This window comes from Sminthopsis crassicaudata, chromosome 2, assembly GCF_048593235.1.
Source record: "Sminthopsis crassicaudata isolate SCR6 chromosome 2, ASM4859323v1, whole genome shotgun sequence".
Lineage (NCBI taxonomy): Eukaryota > Metazoa > Chordata > Mammalia > Dasyuromorphia > Dasyuridae > Sminthopsis > Sminthopsis crassicaudata.
Genome location: NC_133618.1, coordinates 226,485,216 through 226,501,420, shown reverse-complemented (window position 1 = coordinate 226,501,420; position 16,205 = coordinate 226,485,216). Strand labels below are relative to the sequence as shown.

The 16,205-nt window shown below is 38.8% G+C and overlaps 1 protein-coding gene across 12 annotated transcripts in view; it reads left to right on the top strand.

The window, feature by feature from the left end:
* The first annotated feature begins 5,400 nt into the window (after positions 1-5,400).
* Positions 5,401-16,205, top strand: part of NCOA1 (nuclear receptor coactivator 1) — a 186,924-nt gene continuing 176,119 nt past the window's right edge. For all 12 annotated transcript variants that reach the window (XM_074288361.1, XM_074288358.1, XM_074288363.1 and 9 more), the window contains exon 1: positions 5,401-5,849. The gene's annotated coding sequence lies outside the window, so the exon portion shown is untranslated. The remainder of the gene's footprint in view (positions 5,850-16,205) is intronic.

Sequence of the window (16,205 nt, the reverse complement as noted above, 5' to 3'; positions counted from 1 at the left end):
GGATGAATTGTACATCTGTTGTCTAAAGGCAAGTGTGGTAAGTCTCTTTAGGGTAGGGACTGTCTTTTGCCTCTTTTTGTAAAGGCATTTAATAAATGTTTATTGATTAATACACTTGGAAAGGTTCTTTCCTTCTCATACTTCAGAATAATGATTTTTCAAGTCACAGCAACTCTCAAAGATCATCTCCAGAATTGTACAGGGACTGTGATTTTGTCTTGTTAAATGGAATTAATTATACTGATAAAATTATGGATTCTTAAAATTTTGAAGTTTGGGGGCATCTAGGTGGCGCAGTGTATAGAGCACCAGCCCTGAATTCAGGAGGACCCTAGTTCAAATCTGGTCTCAGACACTTAACACTTCCTAGCTGTGTGACCCTGGGCTTAACCCCAGCCTTAGAAAAAAAAGAAAAATTTTTTAAAAGTTTTTTTGCTAATAATAGGGTTTTTCTTAGATGAACTTTATCTGAGATATTTAAAAGTTTAAAAATATCTTGCATTCTAACTTTTCAAAATGTTTTAGAACATGGGAAGACATGTATACTGATACTTGAATGGCCAAGAAAATACCATAAATGACCCCAGAAATTTAAACAGAACAAAACTGTAAAACATAATGCTCTGCAATTATTAAAATGACAAAATTCAGACACACAGAAAAGCTCAAACCATGTATCTTCCTTTCTTTATTGCACATGTGGGAATCTATGCGATGTGGAATAGTGTATCTATTTTCTGATGTGGTCCATATTATCAGTTGGTTTTTGCTCAACCACTTTCTCCTTTCTTTCTTTCTAAAAGTCTTGGTTGCGAGAAAAAAAAAAAAACAGTCTTGGTTGCAAGAGATGGCTTCCTGGGGAAGAGAGAATGTTAAGAGTAAAAACTTTTATTGCAATTCTTAAAGTTCAATAATTTAGAGAGATTCATGTGGGATAGAAAGGAAGCAAAAACTTGGTATAATACTGGGCTTTTAGGGTGTGTGTGAATCTGGCAGGAGGAAATGACAGTTGAGAGAAGTAAGGATAGGTCCAATCCAAGAAAAATAGGTATAGGCTGAAAGGACATACTAAGTGTGATCTAGTAGAGAATAATTAGTAAACATAGGAGAGAGTTGTGATTTAAGTAAAAAAAACTTATTGAGCAAGGAGAGAGGAATGGTAGAATCAAAACAAGTTTTAAAGGACTTCTGGTCTAAATCCCCTCCTCAATACAAGAATTCCCTTCACTACATTCCAGACAGATAGTCATCCAACCTTCTTTTAAATGACTCTATTGATAAGGGAAGCTTGTGGATAAGCAGAACCATAAAATAAGGTAGTCCATTGCTTCACTGGCGGGAGAAGAGAAAGAAAAGAAAAAGGAAAGATTAATAATGGCTAACTTTTACATACTTGGCAAGCACTTTTTCTTACTAGCAAAGAAAGAGATTCATAGTATTATCTCTATTTTACAGCAGAAGAAACTGAGGCTGAGAGGCTAATCAGATAGCTTACACCTTAGAAAGGATTTGCATACCCATGTCTCTTTATTCATTGCTTTTTAAGAAAGAAGGAAGAAGGAAATGCATTCTCATTGTTGTGGTTATTCTATGTCCAAATCTACAAAGTCCATTGAGTTTTCTTGGCTAAAACACTGGAGTGGTTTGCCATTTCCTTCTCCAAAGTGTCCCCATTTTACAGATGAGGAACTGAGACAAATTGGATTAAGTGATTTGCCTAGGATCCCACAACTAGTTAGGGTCTAAGGCCAAATTTGAATTCAAATCTTTCTGACTCCAAGCCTAGTGTCATCCACTGCATCACCTAGCTATCCCTAGGTCTCAGTGAAGTATAAAACCCATTTAGAAGAGACATATTGAGCACTGTTAAGCAAAGAATGGAACCTGAAATTTAACTGCAAGTTGTAGCTACTAGAAAACCAAAAGTAACATGAAACTTAATGAAGAGGGTTCAGAACAATGAAAGTCACAGTACTAGTTAGGTCAGACCTATTATCAGAGTATTTTATACAGACCAGAGTATGGGGACTCAGATAATAGGTAGAGGGTGACAGGGATAGTGAAGGAGATCTAAAACTAAATAACATGAATCAATGAAGAGAAATCCATATTTAGCTTGTGGAGAATAAGAAGTAGGAAGAAAATAATAAGATTATTTTAAGGGATGTCAGATTGAAGTGACCAATTAATACAAGTTACAGGGAGGCAAATAGCACAGAATCCAAACATTTTAGGGTTGGAAGGGACTTTAAAGTTCATCTAGTTTAAACTCTTATTTTACATGTGAAAAAAGTGATGCACAGAAAATTAAGTGACTTATTTAAGCTAATAAAGTTAGGTAGCATTGCCTCTATTGCAAGCCAGATTCCAGTCCTAGTCTCTACTGCAGGATACTTTGGCTCCAGCATAATATCAGGAGGAGCTTTCTAACAACCAGAACTGTCTAAAGGATAGAATGGGTAAAGATAATGAATTCCTTGGGCAAAGGATCTTAGAACTGGAAGGGGTTTCTCATTTTCCATGGAGATGATCAAGTTTACAACCATAGAGCAATCTTTAACTTCTCATTCTCCTCATTCTCTTACTATCAAAACCCACCGAGTTGCCAAATTTTCATTTCATTTTTCAGAACATTTGTCTAATTTGTTCCGTACCCTCTCTCTACACACATGGCCATGGTCCTAGTTTTCACCTTCTGCCTGAATCATTTTAATAGTCTCTTCATTGTTCTTCTAGCTCTCTTCCTACTCCAATCCATACCTTACATATTTGCCAAAGTGATTTTTTTTTCTGAATATGTCACTTCTTTGCTAAATAAATTCTTAGCGGCTCCCTTCTGGTTCTAAATTCAATTTTAAATTTCTATCTGGAGGTAACTAGTGATGCAGTGAATAGAGACTGGTATTAAAATCTGGTCTATGACACTTATTAGCTAAAAATCCTTAGTCACTTGGCTTCTTTTTTGTTTCAATTTCCTCATCTATAAAATGGGAAATGGGGATCATGGCCTTATCTCACAGTATTGTGAAGATCAAAATGTGACATTTATAAAAATCACTTAGGACATTCCAGGTACTATAAGTGCTTATTCTGTTCCCCTCTTCATCCTTCATGTAGTATTAAAAGGTATTCGAAGCTTGGTTCCTAACCTCCCTTTCCAGCCTTATTATACATTATTCCCTTTTATGAACTCTATTTTTCCAGCCTTTATTTTTCACACTACTAAGGGTGTGACTCTAGACAGGTCACTTAATCCTTCATTATCCTCATCTGCAAAATGAGCTGGAGAAAGAAATGACCAAGTACTCCAGTATCCTTGGAAGAAAACTCCAAAAAAGTTCCACGAAGAGTCAGATGGGACTTAAACGACTGAACAATAAAAAATTTCCAGTTAAATTGATCTACTTTGTCTTGGGGGAAGAGGGAAACAAATTGGAACAGATGAAGGTTTTGCAAATGTGAATGCTGAAAACTATCTTTGGGAACTGGAAAAGGAGTGGATGGATGCCCATCAATTGGGAAGTGGCTGAGCAAGTCACGGTAATGAAATATTACTATTCTATAAAAAAATGATGAAAAAACTGATTATAGCAAGGCCTGGAAAGATTTACATGAATGGATGCTGAGCTAAACAAGCAGAACCAGGAATGCATTGTACACAGTAACGGCAAGCAATGATCAACTATACAAGGCTTGGTTCTCAGTAGTTCAGGGATCCAAAGCAATCCCAATAGATTTTGGACAGAAAATGCCATCCGCATCCAGGGATGGGAGACCCAGTGTAAATCAACACATGCTATGTTCACTTTTTTTTTTTCTCTCATGTTTTTTCCCTTTTGCTCTGATTTTTCTCTCTCAACATGACTCATAAAGCAATGTGTATTAAAAATAAAGTTACTACAACTAAAAAAAAAAAACTATCTTTGCAGATATTTGGAAAAATAAAATACTTTCTCTCCCCCAAATAAAGAATATCATAAATTTAAAAAAAAAAAAAGTTCCACTTACTGTTGCTCACACTACCTCTTGTTTGCCCTTTGCACCAACTATCTCCCATTTGCTCCCGTGCAATGCTGTTGTTACTCTTCCCTGACTCTTAGAATCCTTGATTTCTTTCAAAGTTCAGCCATGGAATCTTTTATAGAAGACCTCCCCAGGTACAGTGCTTCTCCTCCCCACCCACCCATTCCCACAAACAACCGCACGTCACCTAGCATGGTGCGTATGTGTCCACACGTATATGCATATATTCATCCATATGCATATATACAGCATGCGTTTTCGAAATGGCAACTTCAGAGTCAGGGCTGACCTGCTGGGTTCAAGAGCCTTATGACATAGACCAGCTGTGTGACCTTGGGCAAATTCCTCAAGTGTTCGAGAATCCCTGGGATTTTAAATTGCAGAGATTCTGCTAACTTCCTCATTTTAGGCTTTCAATTAGCAATGAAATCACAGATTTCATTTCTATCCCCGTATTTTGCTTGTACTTACGGAGCGGGTTTAAGCTAATTGCGATTAATGATATGAGAAGTCCCTAGAGAGAAAGTAAGCTCTTATAACGCATGGCGTTTCACCTTATAAAAATCTTTGTTTTTTCAAAGAGCCCTTAACTCTGTTAGCTGGTTATCTACTCGCGGGCAGGAAGAGGCAGAAGAGTGGGCAGAGGGCTTGTGGGCTTTGGAGTCTGGAAGCCTGGGTTAAGGTTTGCAAGACGCTTATTAAGACACGTAATTTCAGAACGCCTAAGGTAAAGCACTAAAATAATATGTAAAGCGTTTTGCAACTCAAAGAGCAAAAAATCAGTTATAATTATCAGCCTCACTTTTTGCAGTGAGGCTCAAGGAAACTGGGTGACTCGTCCAGAGTCCCACGGTGCCAAGTTTTGGTTTGCAGCCCCCAGTTCTAGCCCATCACTGCTTGGAATGGAAGAATCTGATTTTAAACATACGCCTTTCACCCAGGCAAATGCAGCACTGTTCGCTATCGTACGCTGCCCCGCCCCCACCTCCCTCGGTGGGAGAGGGAATCTTATTGGCTCATGTGTTTCACACTTGAAGAAGACTCGGGGAAGGGCCGAGAGAGGAGGCTGCAAGGCTGAGCGCGTGAGTAAGCAGCAAGCAGCCAGGGGAAGGAGTCGGCTCCCAGGCCGGCACGCGCCCAGCCCCAGCTAGAGGCGCTCCGGGTACGGAAAGGTGGGGGAAGGGGAAGGGAGAGGCGGGTACGAGAGGGGAGGGAGAAATGCGCGCGCTGCGCTGTGCAGCCTGGTTTCGGCGGCAGCGGGTTGGTGCGTCATGATGGCAGCACGGCACGCGGCCCGGGGCGGGGCCGCGAGCGGGCGGGGCGGGCTGGAGGGGCGGGGCCGGAGGGTCGGTAGAGGGGGAGGGGGTTGGAAAGAGGAGGAGGAGGAGGAGGAGGAGGAGAACATGGCGGCCGTGCAGAGCTGCTGAAATCCTCGTTCCTCTCAGCCAAGGGAGCAGGGATTGAGTCGTGATCCGTTCTCCGCCCTCTTGTCGTGATCCCCCTTCTTCCGACAAGTGGCCTCTCGCTCTCCCCTTCCTAACCTTCCACCTCCCCCTTAGGGCCTCAGTCTCTCCCTGCACTGTGGGAGAGAGAGCGAGGGCGCGCGCGCCCGAGTTTTCCTTCATCCCTCCCCCCCGGGGGCGCGGGGGAGGGGAGCGGGGCCGAGTGGGGACCCCGAGAGACCCTGCGGGACTCCGTAGGAGGAGGGGGGCTGGGCTCCCGCCGCTGGGGGCCTGGCGGGCGGCAGGCGCCAGCTTGAGGCGGCGGCTGTCAGCGGAGCGATCTGCGGGCCCGAGAGCCGAAGGTGGCAGCGGCGACGGCGGCAGGTGAGCTGTGCTGGAGCGATCGGAGCTCGGGGTCGGGTGCAGCTGTCACGGACGCCCGGCGGTGGCCGCGGCTTCTGAGGGAGGCCCGAGGGGGCGGGGAGGGAAGGAGCAGCTGGTCCTCCCCCCTCTCTCACTCCCTTTTCTTCCCTGGCTCCCTCGTTTCTCTCCTCTTCCACTTCTCTCCTCCTCCTCCTCCCCGAGTTCCCCTTTCCCTCGCCGGGCTCCTGGGGGTGGAGGTCGCAGCTGTCAGGGACACCAGCTGGGGCAGCTCGGGGTGTGGAGGGGGGAAAGCTAGCGCTGCGAGCGGCGGCGGCGGCCGGAGGAGGAGGCTGGGGTTGGCAGCCCGAGGCCGATTTTCCCGTCGCCCTGTTTAACTGAGGCGCGTCCATCGCCGTCCTGGGAAGATGTTCTTTGGACCCCGCCGGAGTCGGAGGGTGGGGAGGCGAGGTGAGCGCCGCTTGCCTCTCGATTAAAGGGACAGTGTCGTGACCAATGGGCTCTCCGCGCCGGACAACGCTTTCTCCCCTTTTTCGGGGACCTTAGGGAGAACGAGAGCTCTAGGTGCTCACTAGGAGGCGGGACACTACTTCCTCGGGCTGCGTGACCTTGGGCAAGCCACTTCACCTCTCTGGTCTCAGTTGTCTTGGCAGCATATTGGGAATAATATGATATAAGTCAGGGGCCAACACCCTCCTGTCAGCTAAAGGGGCTTCCAGACACTTCCTTTTCTACTCTCTAGATGTGGAATATTGTAAGCAGAAGTCTGTAGGAACATTATTTTTTGGTTAAAATTGTTGGGAAGGTTTGGGTGGGAAAATAGGGATTTTGGCTCATCTGAGAAACTAGCTGGCTTGCTGGTTGGTCCAGTCCAGTCCAACAATCACTTATGAAGTGCATCCATGGATGCTTAGGGACAGAAACTTCCGATTTGGAAAAAAAGGTAATTGGGGAATGTTCTTAAATATTTTAGTAACTTGGTAGTCTCTGGCTGATACTAGTAGAGGGCAATACTTTCTGACTAGTTAATGACTCAACTCTAGAAAGCAGGAGAGAGCTGGGTTCAAGTACTGTTTCTATCACTCAGTCATCCATTCTTGTGACCTTGAGGAAGTCCCTTAATCCTTTAAAATCTCAAATTTCTCAGAAATGAGGGGATTGCAATAAACTAGAGGACTTCCAATATCATGCTTTAATCTAGATATGCTAACAAAAAAGCAGGTGCGAAAGTGAAGATAAAAGTAAATGATATCCGTGGTGACAGTTCTTTGGGTATGGGAGAATGTTTTTGAGTCAATCAGGATTATCGGCAGTGAGGATCCAGTGGGAATTAGAAATTTGCTGCTAACAGAAGTCACAAAACTGGCTTCTGGAATAGCAATGGAGAAGAAGCTAAATAGGCAAACTTAGTTTAGCAACTCAGGAGAACCAAAGTCAAGGAGATGAGAAAGTTAAGGGTGGAGGTCCCTAGCTTGCTGAAATAGTTGATTATAGGGTCAAGTCAGTAAATGGGGAAGATGAAGTCACAGCAGTCAAACGGAGAAGCAGCATTTAATTAGTATTTACTGTGAGGCCATGCTCTGGGGTAAGTGCTAGGAAGACAGGCCAGTACCATCTCTGCCTTCAGAAAGCTCACATACAAATTGGGAAGATAGCATGTAAGTACATTCCAGATTTATACAATATAAATGGAAGGACTTTTTAGAGGGAAGGCACTAGCAATGAGGGAAATGTCTCTTAAATAAAATGGAATTTGGGCTGAGTTTTGAAGAAAAGCAGGAGAGGCAAGAGGTAAAGACAAGAGAGATGTGGGGGAGAGAGTTGGGAAGTGGAGTAGTGTTTGCTCCAGGAATAACAAGAATGGTAGACTGAGAAAATCAGAAAGGATTGATGCCGATGGTCATATGAGGTGAATGATGAGTTTAAAAAACCTGAGACAAAGGTTAAGATTAACAATGGAGGGGCAGCTAGGTGGCGCAGTGGATAGAGCACCTGCCCTGACGTCTGGAGGACCCGAGTTCAAATGTGGCCTCAGACACAACACTTCCTAGCTGTGTGACCCTGGGCAAGTCACTTAACCCCAGCCTTGGGGGAAAAAAAATTAACAATGGATAAGATTAATGATGATGATGATAGCAATAGCTAGAATTTACATAGCACCTACTGTGCACCACGTTCGTAAAAAAAAATTGTGGACTAAAAGGAAATGGCTCCAGTATCTGCCATGAAAATCTCTTAAGATAAGACTGAAACAACTAACTACAATTTGTCTGGCACTGTGTTAAGTGCTTTAGCAATATTATTTCTTTTGGTTCTCACTTTGAACTATAAGAGCTATTATTAATCCCCATTGAAGATTTATTTCCCATTTGAGGAAACTGAATCAAATCCAGGTTAAATTACTTGCCAAATGTCACAACTGGTAAGGCTCTAAAATTGTGTTTGAACTTAGGTCTTCTGAACTCTAGACCTAGCATTCTATCCATTGTGCCACCTAGCTGTCTAGATTGTGATCAGAGGTGAATTTCAGAGATCTTATATTGAAGGTGGAGCTGTTTTTGCAGATAGTGAAATTTTACCAATTTAGTTCAGTAAATGTTAAGCATCTGGTGGTCATGGAATACAAAGACAAAAATATTTACTGCCTTCACGGAGCTTATAGTACTATAATAAATTGCTTAAGTTTATAGACGGCCATCTATGTGAGTGATCTTCATTTATTATAGAATATTGTATTTCTGTATTCTGCATAATTTAAAATAACTCTTAAGATGAACACAATTTGGTTTTCTTTGTTAGGTAGTAATTAAAGAGAGGAGTAACTTGTGGAAATGATCCTCATCTTTAAGAATTTGAAAGGCTTATTTTGCTTGGCTCCTGAGGATAGAGATGGAAATGTCAGAGGCCAACATTAGTCTCTTAGTTATTAAGAAACACTTCCTAATATTTAAGATTGTCTAACCCTTAAAAGTGGGTTATCTTTTAGAGAAAAGTAAGTTCCCAGTCATTGGAAGTCTTCTGGTAGAGACCAGAATATCTGTAAGTGATATTCTTCTTCATATATAGTTTGGATTAGGTTGCCATGTGACTTATTAAAAATTATTTTCTTTCTCTTTATCTTCAATTTAAAAGAAAAAAAATGAAATCTATGTAACAAATATTTGTAGTAAAGCAAAACAAATTCTCCCCATTTTTGATGTCCAAAAAAAGAAAAGTTGGTCAGGAAGCACTTGTTCAAGTCTATTTGAGTCCCAGGTAACTTTCTAAGAGTTTCAAAAGTGTTTAATAAGTAGAAAAAATTTCTCATTTGTAATTACATAAATTGGTGAAATCTCAGATTAAGTTTTGGTTTTTTTAGTCTATGACTTTCATTTAGGATGGGGAGAAAAATTTTTCACTCCCTAAATCTTTCTTTATGATCTTTTTAGTCTTTATTGATGGTGTTTAATAGATGAAGATATAATGGTCTTAATGAAAAATGTAAAATTGAATATTATGATGTTCAATAAAATATTCTTAGAACTTTGGATATTTATTTCCTTTCCTTGATGATAAGGGTGCACTCTGGGTGCAATTTATTTGAGGAAATTCTTTAAATTCATTAAATAATTTTTTATTTCTTTTAAGCTTTTTATTTTCAAAACATGCATGAGTAGTTTTTCCATAATGACCCTTACTAGGCTCCTCGTGTTCCAAATTTTCCCTCCTTGCCTCCCACTCCCTCCCCTAGCTGGCAAGTAATATAATATATGTTAAACCTGTACAATTCTTTTATACATATTTCTACAATTATCGCAGCAAATAATCTTTTACTCCTATGTGCAGAGCAAATCCTCAGAGAGTTCTGAGTTCTGAATGTTTTAAAAAGGAGCATTTTATGTGGCTGCTAAGGGTTAAATTTGCCTGGGGGCTGCCTCATGTTCTGGGAGTGGTTCAAGGTTTATTCTTTAAAAAAAAAAAAAAAAAAACTTGGCCAAAGGGGCCCCTTAGCTTATTTCACAGACGTGTATGATGTGGGAAGGGGGTCAGATTTCTTCATATTGAGGATAATGCGAAAAGGAAAGTTTTGTGTGTTTGTTCTTTTGGCATTTAAAATTACAAATTATTTTTGGTTAGTAATGATAAGATTTTACCCACTAAAATAAATGTTTTATGAGTAGGACTCAAGTATCTTCCCCCTCCCCCCCCCATCACGAATACTCTTTAAAAAAAAAAACTACGATATATTGGCTTTTAATGAAGATAAAGTTAAAGGACTATATTCATTCAGGCTCAAGACTTGTTAAAGACAAAAACACGAATTATAAACTTGGAATTGCAGCAAGATAACATTCCCCCCCCCTTCTATTCTAAAATGTTTCTTTGCTAGAAGGAAGAAGATACATAATTCAGAGAAAATGAAATACTCTAGTAAAAATCTCTGCCTTTGAGGCAAAAAACTGGTAGTTGGTTCTTGAAGATTTTTCTAGGCTTTGTGATACATTTCCATTAGCCCTACTAGCATAAGCACTATTTGATTTGTGAGAAACAAAACTTCAATTTTATATGGTTTATGGCTAACCCCTCTTCTATTTCTCCCTGTGAAAACTGGTGGATTGTGGGTTTTAAACTACTTTTTATGTAGTTTGAGCCAAGAAAATAATTTAGTTCTGCTGTGTGTGTCTCTCTTAGTTTTGTTGAGGGAAAATGGTAGTGTTTGGTGCAGCTAATGGTTACTATTACACTTATGCCAGGGGAATATAGACAGTGATTTTTTTCTCTCTCCCCTTTTCTGCCAGGAGTTGTATTTTTCCCAATTCTTATGTTTCAGTTGTAAAAATCTCGGCTGAATACAGAAGCAGCCGATTGTAACAATCCCAGAAATTTGCTTATGCCAGAATGCTCCAGAGGTGCTGTTAGTATCCTGGTATCAAACTTTTTTAAGTTACTGTAGTTTCCTGAGTGCATATTAACCCTTTGGTACATCAGAAAATTAGGTTTCCATAAACTCTGTGTAGTTTCATTTTTTATAATACAGAGAGATAAAAATAAAGCTAAATGTTTTGTAACTAGCACTGTAAACTGCACATATTCTTTATGTATAGTAAAAGGGATCAGGTCAATCTAGAGACTGAAATGGTAGTGTTGAAGAGGCAAAGGTGGAAGAATGGGACATTTCTCAGAACTTTGATTAGTTTTTTAAAATTTAAAACTTTTTGTGATCTGTCTTGGAGACTATATATATATATATATATATATATATATATATATATATGTATATATATGTATTTTGCTGAGGCAATTGGGGTAATGTGACTTGCCCAGGGTCACATAGATAGGAAGTATTTAGTTTCTGAGGCCAGATTTGAATTCAAATCCTCCTGACTTCAAGGCTGGTACTCTATCCACTTTGCTACCTAGCTGCTCCTTGGAGACTACTTATAGAGAAATCCCCAGTGTGGAACCTTCTTCTAATAATGAAGATATTATAATTTTCTGAGTTGTTTTGGGCACTGATAGGGCCCATTTATGTTCTATAACTGACAAGTGTCAGATTGAACTTGAATTTGTCTTCCTGATTCTAAGATCAATCCTGTTCCCATCATGACATTGTTTCTCTTTGGCATACTAATATTAAAATTGTCTTTTTCAGAGACCTTTCTATTTTATCTGCTTTCATTTTCCTCATACAGCTCTACACATTCCTCATACAGACTACACATTCCCTTTCCATTGTTTTCCCTTAGCTATCTGGAATTATCTGACCATGGTTCTGATTATATTAAGTTTTGTCCATGGCATCCTGAGTGAGAAGATCAGCATGGTTCATAATATTCAATCAACAGCCGTATAGTACATGCCTGCTGTGTCCTAGACACTGTATTAGAGGGATTCAAAGACCAAAATGAAACACTTCTCAAAAATAAAATATACACATACAGGTACATTATCTGTCAGTCTGTCTATCTAAAATATAACTTAGATGGAGTCAAAAAAAGTCGGGTGTGGGAGATTTCACTAGAGTTTAGCTCCAAAGAAACTTAAAAGACCGTGTGGTATAGCAGAAAGAGTCAGAGGATCTGAATTAAAGTCCTATCCCTAATGTTTACAACTAATATGACCTTATGCAAGGTCACTCAATATCTCTGGGACCACATTTCTTTATCTATAAAATGAAGCATTTGAATTATGTCCCTTCCAGCTCTTGACCAGTATTCCTATGACAAAGATGATGAATAAGAAAAGATTGATTAGCCTTCCTATCTATGTGACTACTCAAGGAAGCTAAATATCTGGGAGGTGAGAGTATTCAGGAGAAGATTGTAAATGCTCTTAAGTGCTGTAGAAAGGTAAGAAAACTAAGGATTTAGAAAATGTTAGGAAAATACATTTTTAAAAAGTGTTGGATTTAGCATTTGGAAATCATTGGTAACTTTGAGAGCAATTTCAATTCATTAAGGTCCCAAACCAGATTGCAATTAGTTGAAAAGTGAAGAGAGGAGAGAAAGTGAAATCAATCTACAGTTAGAGGAACCTTTTTCTGGTCTTTTGACTGTGAGAGATAAAAGTGAAAGTTTAAGTAGGAAGAGACCTAGGCTTATTTGTAGGCAGCAGGGAAAGATGAATAACCAACATTTATGGTGTTTAGAAGATTCTTGGAATTCCCAGAACAGCTTCTTTGGCATTAGCAATTTCTTACAAAATTTAATAGTCATAATGTCATTAACTAATTTCTTGGATTCCTTGAGCTGCTCCATCTGGTGTTTCCCACCTTACCTTCCTTTTTAAAAATTAACACCTTTCTACCCTACTTATAGTACTGAGATACATGAGTATAATTGGGACTCAAATGACTGAAATGGATAGAATTGTGTAGGAACTTCTCTTCCATTTGCAAATTTGAAGATTTATTCTCTTGCCTCTTATTTGGTGATTAAGGAAAATTATTATTCTGTCTCTACCTTTCTTTTCTTTCTTTTTTTTTTTTAATAGCTTTTTATTTACAAGATATATGCATGGGTAAATTTTCAGCATTGACTCTTATAAAGCCTTCTGTTCCAACTTTTTTCCTCTTTCCCCCCACCTTCTCTCCCAGATGGCAGGTAAACCAATACATGTTAAGATATATTAAAGTATATATTAAATATGTATATATATCCATACAGATATTTTGTTGCACATGCCTCTACCTTTCTTAATAGAAACTTAACAGATATATTAGGGTAGTAACCAGTGGGTCACTAAGGATATATTTTCTGATTCTTTCCAACTTTTTTTTTGTTCAGTGGTGAAGTTGATTTTTAATCACATTGACTAATAACTTTTTAAGGTTCAAACCTTTCCCTCTCATTCTTATATTTTTGTCTCATTTTTGTGCCTTTGGTTGAATGTGAACATAGCTAAATGAAAGGCACTGTGTAAGTGATGATGATATACAGAAAAGTAAGATGGTCCCCACTCTTAAGGAACTCATTCTAATAGGAGACGCACATAAAGACAGTTTCAGATGTAAAGCAAATGGATATTGTGGTCTTTATAGAGCAGCAACAAAACATTTCTCTTTTCATGTAATTTTCACTGATAAAAATTACAGTATTTTGAACAGGTCACAAGAATTATTCTTTCTGGGTGTTCAACATCTTTGGCTGTAACACCTACAAGAGTAGTGACCATACTGAATCTCCACAAAAAACATTGTATTTCTCAAGGCTCTTGAGCTTAGAGTCCTAGAATAGGACAATCATGGTTTGAAGAGAGATGGTGGTGAGAATGGTGGTGATTTGATTTGCCTGGAATATCCACTCTCTCCCTCAAGGTTCTTTGCTGTTTTTGTTAGGCTGACTTGTCCATGTGTGAGTAATCGTTGGTTTGGAAATTGTTAAGTGATCACTTGACATTTACCACTATATGAACCTGTTTTCTTTTTTTTGGGGGGGGGAGGTGTGTGTAATTCTTGAACTATGTGTGTTTTTGCTCTCCTAATGAGTTGATTCTATAAATTTGAGCAAAGAGATATATATGGAGAAAACTTGGAACTTGTATATAGCATAGAGAAATAGTTGTGTCTCTGGCTCAAGTTGAAGTACTAAATACAGTGCTAGTGTTAGTGTTTATGCATTTTTTGTACTTAGGAATAGTATTAGTACTCACTATTCCAAAATCAGTAAACATTAATTATCTATTGTATCCTAGGCACAGTGTTAAGCACTGGGGATGCGATTGTCAAATAGAAGACATTCCCTGACCTCAAGGAGTTTACAATCTAGGGAGAGGAGAGAGCACATCAAAAGAAAGGGATGGAAGAGAAAGGACCTGGTGCAGTGAGCATCTTGTTCTGGAGTTGAAATCAGGCAGAGTAGCAGATAGATGCAGAATGGAGTGAGTCAGTCTTATTTTCTGCCACCATTAAGGAAGGCATTAGGAGGAGATTGGTACTTCATCATCCAGCCTTCTAATCCGAGGGGAGAGGAGACAAAGAAAGCCTGGTATCAGTCTAAACTTGAATTAGTCACATCATGATGAGATTAGAGGTGATGAACTTAATTTGGGAGAGGCAATACTATGTAGATACAACTCCAGAAAAATCAAGTAGAATAAATAGGAGCTTATCCCTAAATCTCTAACATAGTTTTATGCTATATGCTACTTCCAGGATTGCTACCCTTAGAGAATTCTATCTTGTTTACTTTGTTCAGAAGGAAATAATCAATGCCAAGACAGAAGTTATCAGTTGCTTATGGAATAATTATTTTTTCTATTTTAATTTTTCCCCTCAATTACATGTAAAATTTTCTTTTACATTTTAAAAAAATTTTAACTTTGAAATTCCCTTCCATAGCCCCTTCTTAGAGAAGGCAAGCAATTTGATACAGTTCTTATGTCATGCAGATTTGAAAATTTTAAAACCAGTAACTGTCTGTTCCATAAGTTGTAGTTAGAAAAACCTTTAATTATTTATAGTGGTAAAATGAAATTTGTTCACCTAGCTAACTCTGATTGTAAAAGTGAGGGTTTGTCATTTTTACTCCCCTTAGTTCCCCTTCCCCATCACATTAAAGTTCCTTGTTGTCATATTTTGTCCTCATAGTTATGCTTATCATTGGTTTAATTTATTGGTTTGTTCCAAGAGGGTTTGTTCTTCTTGTAAAGAAGAAAGGTAGCTTTATAAATCTGGAAGCTTAGTACACTGCCTTTATGGAATAGACAAAATAAACAAAATCCATCTCACTAGTCAGACTTTCAGTCAAAACTTTTGAGTAATTTTTCAAAGGTTTATATTAAATTATTTAGGAATATGCAGAAGAAATAGAATTTTCTAACTACCCTTTAAATATTAGTATTATTCAAAGGCTATGTTAAGGATGGGAAATGATGAATAAGATGGCTATAGATTCCCTTTGGTCTATTAGTTCTACAAATCTATAGTCATTTTCAGCCTTTGTCCTTTTTTCCTCCCTAACATCATTTAAAACTAATGCTAGTTTTCAACCTTCACCTTGCCAAATCTTGTGTTCCAAATTTTTCTCCCTCCCTTTTCTACTACCTTCCTCTAGACAGCAAGTAATCCAATATAAGTTAAACATGTGCAATTCTTTTTTTTTTTTTTAAACCTTTTTATTTTTGAAATATAGGCAATATAATTTTCAATATTGACCCTTGCAAAACCTTGTGTGCAATTCTTCTATACATATTTTCACAATTATCATGCTGCACAAGAAAAATCAGATCAAAAAGGGAAAAAAAAAAGAGAAAAAACAAAAAGCAAGCAAACAATAATAAAAAAAGGAGAAAATACTATGTGATCCACACACAGTCCCTACAGCCCTCTCTCTGGTTGCAAATGGCTCTCTCCATTATAAGACCATTGGAACTGGCCTGAATCATCTAGCTGTTGAAAAGAGCCAAGTTCACCAGTTAATTATCACATAAACTTCTTTTTTTTAAATTTTATAATTATAACTTTTTTTTTTTGACAGTACATTGCATGGGTAATTTTTTACAACATTTTCCCTTCCTTCCTTCCATCCCTTCCCCCTAGATGGCAGGCAGTGTTATACATGTTAGATATGTTATAGTATATCCTAGATAAAATATATATACATAAACTTGCTGTGTGCAATGTTCTCTTGGTTTTATTCACTTCAGTTAGCATCAGTTCATGTAAATCTCTCCAAGCTTTTCTGAACTCATCCTGCTGGTCCTTTCTCATAGAACAATAATATTCCATTACATTCATGTACCATGACTTATTTAGCCATTACCCAACTGATGAGCATCCACTCAGTTTCCAGATCTTTGCCACTACAAAAAGGACTGCTACAAACATTTTTGCACATGTGGGTCCCTTTTCTTTTTTTATGATCTCTTTGGGATACAGAT